The following is a 6,878-nucleotide window of genomic DNA, read 5'->3' on the forward strand; positions in this document are numbered from 1 at the left end:
TTCAAGCTTTAAAATCCTTTTTTAAATTTTAATTTTGTTCATTTTTTAACGAAGCTACGACTGCTCTTAACAGCAATACAGAAAAACCGACATTATTTTTGTATCAACCTAATAATTTAGCGTGCGAGCGTAAGCGTCGATGATAACGGTCGAGCGTATAGGGACGTGGTCCTGCAAATTCGCGTGCGCGGGATTGAATAAACAGTTCTCAAACCTTTCGCACACGTCTGGAGCGATTGTTGCACGTAGGCGGTGAAGAGATGCGTTTTTCACAGGATGACTCTCCTGTCGACTGAAGATGCGATCTTTGATAAAAGCGAGGTGGACAAAAAAAGCGTAATGAACAAGACAGCTTTAGCGCGTAAGTACATTACTTCGTACTTGAATCTTGATCGCTGCGTGACGAATCGTTTTATCTTGCGTATGTTGAGATACGATTTGATCTTAAAAGTTAACGGTGATGAATTATTTAAAAGTGGAACGATATTCGGATTGAAAAAAAACAATGGCACGCTTTCCGCATTCTTTGCGACAACCGTTTCAAGTAGTCTGTCAAATCATGGAACGGGCCAATAAATATTATTCTTGTCTCGCGTCACCTCTTTCGCCATGCTCCCATGCGCAGGTGTATTTAGACAGTTCTTGCGTGTTCCCAGGTGTATTTAAACAGTCACGTATATCATGTACGGTTTACATAGCGCGCCTCGAGACGCGCCGGAAACGATTTCGTGCGGCTCCTAAAGAGGTAGATGGGTAGGTAGGTGTAGCGATCGTTCGAGCATGGAAACGATTTGTTTGCATCTGTTCTACCGCGAGGAGAGGAAGCCGCGACATGGAATCTCGGTCGACTAAAATCAAAGTGGAGAAATAAACCAGACTTAGAGACTGGCTCCCGAATAGGCGAAGGATTCTGAAGGGCCTTCTCTCTAACGGTTGGCAATCAAAGTGTCGTGTCTATTAGGTTGGATTGTCAAACGGTCAAGGTGTCTAATGTCCAATTCTGCTATACCACTATTAATATCTGCTGAATAAACTGGACACTCTAGACGAGTATCGCGAGTTTCTGAAACTCTTTCACCGTCTCTTCGCGTTCTCCAAATCGTAACTTCTGTCTAGTAACTGCACGGACGGAGGCACGACCGTCAGTCTGTTTTATTAGTCGTAACTCAGGAGAGGACCAAGTGTACACACAGACTTTGTTTAACTTTAAGTGTGTTTTAGTATTTACTAAACTAATTCATAAACAAGTTACTGCACAATATTTAAGTAGATATTTGCGAGAAATTTGCATCTAAAGCTTCCCGTGTGCCTTTTTTTATATGTAAATTTTTACAAAATGTGCATTTATGTGAATGATTAGGCAATGCGTGTAGAAAAATGATTATTTCATAATTAGGAATAATTTCCACGCATATTTTAGCGCCTGCAACCATAGGAATAATATTGGTTCTAAAGTCAATTAGAAATTTCAAAACGTTCGATGCAAATTTCTTGAGAATACTTGGATATTGCATCGTGCCACTTATCCATGAATTAGTGAGAGATAAGTACTAAAACATATTTAAAGTTATGTGAAATCCGTGTGTGTATACTACTTATTAGATAAAAGAGATGACTCCTAATGCCTTTCATCAATGTAGATTAACTTTAATCTCGGTTCAACTTACGCTTCCTTTTTTTCTAATTCATATAACTGAAAAAGATGAGGTTGAACTGAGATTAATGTTAACCTACATTGGTGGAAATAGGCATTATAAATATAAATTTTGAAATATCACGTAGTTATGTTTTTTTTTTTTTTAATAAAAAGGTATTGTTTATGAGTATTGAAAGATTAACTTTTACTATTGTGTATAAAATAGCGTGTCAATTTTTTAAATTTTTATTGAAAAAGTGAGAGAAGAAATGTATTTCCGGTCCTTATTCGCCGTCCCGAAAACACACTTTCATTTCTCATGTAAGACTCAGCTGGAAAGTTGAATGATGTACTCGATGGCAGATTCATCACATGCAGTTTCGCTGGGGATCAGGCTCTCTCGAATCAGACGAGAGATGCTGATCTAATTTATATACCTTTAAAATTTCGACGCGATGGAATCCATGCATGGCTTTATTTGTTACATATGCACAATACGTACGCGCGCCTTCCCTTTGAATTTCGCCCGCGACGTATTGAACTTAATTGGTGAATACAAATAATTGGACCATAAATCGCGCCCTTCGCGCAGAGTCTGTAATTCGATCAGTTTAAATTCTCCAAACGATCTGTTTATCGCCGCCGATATCTCACGCCCATTCACCAGTTTTGGTCACGCTCAGATCAAATCAGAGAAACGCGATCGTTACTCAAATTATAGTCGTACTTTCACATTAAATAATAAAGTACACGGAGAGAATTTTTTCTTAGAGTTTACCCTGAAAATATGGTAGTCGTGGGACAACATTGTATTTCGAAGAATTTTAATTTAAATCTCTTTCATTCATTGATAAAACTACAATAAAGTATTAAATAAGTTTGATTAATTTTACTGAAGTGCATGATAAAAATCTTTAAAATATTGTATTGTACCACAACTACCATATTTTCAGGGTAAATTTAAAAAGAAAATTCTCTCCGTGTACAAATATATGACACAATGAAGCAGTATTTATCGCGTTCATCTCCAATGCTTGAGTTTCTGGAAGATCTTACGAACAGAGATTGCGAAACATTGCTAGATAAAAGATATTAATAACATTTTCCTCTTTTCTTCTTAAATTATGAATATTTTACCGTTCACTTTGCGTTCGTGTCATTATCGTAGTTCGACCGAGCGTAACATGCGGCAAAGTTATGCACTGTGTGTATTCATGTGCATGTTCATTTCGATCGATTTTAATCACTTTACACTTATTAATTTTGTGTGGTCTTCTGTGTTAAATCAATAAAGCGTCGCGCAATGCCAGGTTTCTCTCTATTCGGAAAACGAGTTTGAGAATCGGGCGTGCGTTTCTTCCGGGCATTCGGCACAATGTATCGATCATCGTTTTTTAATCCGCTCTCGACGAAATGGACGGAAGTGCGTGATCCAATATACGGCTGGTTGCAGGCGGTGCTGTGCCCTGCAGTTGATTTGCGATACGATCGGTTCGCAAGTGGTATTATTAGTGGATTGTAAAGCACTCAAGCTCGAAAATCGACGTGTATCACGAGCGAGATGGTATTCTCCGGGGTGTTCGGTCGTAAAATACCTGTCCGGTTTCGGTATATTGTTGGTAGGTGCCAAAACGGAGAGGCGTAATAATTTCGGCAAACAGTATCGTATCTAGGCTGAGATCAATATGACCGTAAGGTATAGAGAGAAAATGTTACCCTACTTGCAAATCTCCTGTATTAAATCTGGGTATCATAACAAATAAAACGGTTATCTCGATATTTTATGCATAATTAATTATCTCTTTTAAATAAAGTATCTCTTTGATGTAACGCGCTTATCATGTGTGGTATTTCACGCGTGGCAATATTGGAAATACAGGATATTCCAGAAATCGTGACAAACCGAGAAAGATGTGATTTCTCATGTAAAAGTAAGTCGAAAATATAGAATAATATTTTTTTGTTTAAAACTCTGTTTCCGAAAAAATTCAGTCTGAATTCATTAACGTGCATTTTAATTACACGAAAAGAAATTTTGCTGAAGTATCTAAAAATTTGGCTAGATACAGATCTGAAAATAATTTTGTTGGATTATCAAAATAATTACTTAGGAATTTCAAGCATGACGAGCAATGTTGTAAAAAATTTGGACACTCTAAAAACCAGTTTGAGTGTTCTATGTACTTACTTTGATGTGGTCCACAAAATTATTTTCAGATCTGTATTCAGTTAAATTTATAGATGCTTCAGCAAAATCATTCTTTTCGCGCAGCCATAATTTATTTGATTCATTCAAGTCATCAAGACTATTTATTGCTATTTCTATATCAAACTGGATTTGGTATAGTTAAAATAATGCAATAATTTCAATAATGTATTTATTTTATTAATTGGAAAATTCAAATGTCTGTAAAAAATTTATTTTATATTTTTTACTTATTTTTATATGAAGAATCACCTCCTTCCCTTCATATCTCTGAGTGGAAATATTATTCTCTGTGTATTTTAAATCAGAAAGCCCTTCTCTGGCGCTGAAAAGGTTTCTTTTTTGTAATAACGAAATGTCAAGAATAATGATCGAAGGTAATAGACTTGTTACAATCGCGATAAAAATAAAATAATATATTCATATTCGGAACAGGTGCAATCGTGAATCGACAATTCACCTTTCAATGCGGATGCAAATTGGCCGATCGAATCTCGATGCTAAACAAATCAACTCGGGTCATTGGCATCGAAATTGTAAATCATATTAAACGCGGTTTGAAAGTCGGCCAACAACAGGTAACGTGCGAATTCAATGGCGGCTCTCCTTCCTTATTAAAGGGATCGATCATGAGAGAAGTGATGGCGACTGCTCTTCCATTTTTTGCGAGGTGCACGTGTATGTGAGAAATCTGGTGAGAAATCAAGGCGGGATTTAGCCATCATTAATTTTACAGTGAACACAATTATTGAAGAACCAACGAGTACACGATTATCAGTTATGACATTTTAACGTCGAAATCGAAGAGTTAAGTTATATGTACGTTATAAAATACTGTCAAATTGAAGCTACTATAAAAAATACCGTTGTTGGATAGCAGTAACGGCGTTACATAGCGTTATATATGCGGGCTCTAAATTCATAATGCTGAAGAACGTAACTGTACCTTTAAAAATTTATTTCAGATACCGCAATCTGCACTTTTAAAATCTTTTTTTAAATAGGAGTTTTTCAAATAAATAGGAGTGACCACAATACCTTAGGTATAGTTTTCTTTAAGCTTTTACTTTGGAAAATAAAAGATATTACCCATCTTGAAGTTTCATTATTTTTACATTCCTTTTCTTATAAGAATATAACTAAACATAAATTTAATTATAACATAATATAGTAAAGGTATAACTAAAAAATTACTCTCTAAATTTTTTGGAGTGAAATCTTATAGCGAATTCGACTGCACTCAGTGTGCACATTATAACTGTCGTATACAGATTGACGTAAGAATATGTATTTAATATAAATATAGAAATAGGTTAAACCGCAAAATTTTCAACACACTTTATTGTGTTGTTAGGTAAAATATGAATTTTATAATTCAAAATATTTGCATTTCACTTTTACATTATGTGGAATCAATGTATAACGACTTTAATATATTCGCTATCACTCTAAAGTGACTAATAAGCCATAAGTCTTGAAAAAAAGTGGAAATTCAGATTTCACTCTTTACGGAATAAGATTCATTCTAAAACTTTTGGAGAGTAAAAATTAAATTTTTTTGGAGGTGTTCTGAGCCCAACCTTGCGCGTATCTTTAAACTACCTACCTACTCAGGCCCTTTTTCAATATATGGTTACCTAAAGATTAAAGATTACCAAGAAATTTACACGGAGAAAATTTTATATTAAGTTTTAATAGAATTTTAAATTACATTTTACTATGTCTTGTATTTTCAGATGGACCCTCACAACAATGTTCCGACATAACTTTTACTATGGTAATACTAATTTTATCACATAAATGAAGTAATTTTTATTAAACCAGTGCTTAAGCCATGGAAAGAGTTAATTTTTACTATGGTACACAAACAAAATTTGCCAGATATATATTTTTTATTATCTTTACAATACTAACTTTTATTCAACAAGTTTTAATTTTGTAATAAAAAATTTTTACTATGAAAAAGAGTAAAAATTACGTTATATTATTGTTTTTAAAAAAATGACTATAGCATTTAAACTTATAATTACATAATGGTCTACAGCTTCTATCACATTATATAGTAATTTTAAATATAAAATTTTCTCCATGCATCAATGAAAATCATTCATGAATTTCTTGGTAACTTTTAATCTTTAAATAACCACATATTGTGAAAACGGGCCTTAAAGGTTAATCGTTTTACGAACGATTACTTACGTCGCGATTGGTTGATATACTCGTTTTCTTCTCGGGTGGAGTATGTATCAAGTACACGCGCATGCGATTTATCTTTTGATATCACATTGTTCTAACGGTACGAGACCTACGAGATATCAGATCGGTCAGTCGAGCAATAATAATATCTCATGTTTGTTCATCCGTGGATACGAATCGCGCTGTTTCAAAGGGTCAGGTAATAGAATATCGCTAGATTGATATTATAGAGTTGAGAATTAATGAGTGAAATTTAGATTACACCGAGAAATTACGGCGACTTGTGTACTTTTTGACATGAAATATGTTCGTGTGTCATCACGTGACGGAACAATTTGGAATAATTGTTTTCGCCTATTTCGGAATAATTCCGAACGACTTTTATAAATAGACGTAAAAAAGAATTAGCGGCTTCTGCCATGTCGCTCGTAACTTCATGCACCGTTAGCTAATACGATCGGAATCACCTCCACGAGAGGCAATGATAGGCAATTTACTCCGCGTGACGCTTTTCAATGAGAATATCGAGTGTATGAGATCAATGGAAACTATGGATTTCGTGCGAAAAAAGAAGAGAAAACACATTATTAATGTACATTATAAATAATTATGCCAATAATGAAGTATAATAATCTGCATATATAAATGAAGATAAATGTAACGTGACAATTTGCATTTTATTAGACACTTTTCGTCTACTCATGCAGGTCGTTAATAGCTTCGTTCAGCAGTAAAAGTAGCTTTGCAACTGTTGTAAAAGTCTTTAATATAATTGATCTTTAGTTTCTTACTGAATCTAAATGTATAATTCAATTATACACTGAAAAAAAAGATTGGCTG

Source organism: Mycetomoellerius zeteki, unplaced genomic scaffold, assembly GCF_001594055.1.
Source record: "Mycetomoellerius zeteki isolate Tzet28-1 unplaced genomic scaffold, Tzet1.0 scaffold655, whole genome shotgun sequence".
Lineage (NCBI taxonomy): Eukaryota > Metazoa > Arthropoda > Insecta > Hymenoptera > Formicidae > Mycetomoellerius > Mycetomoellerius zeteki.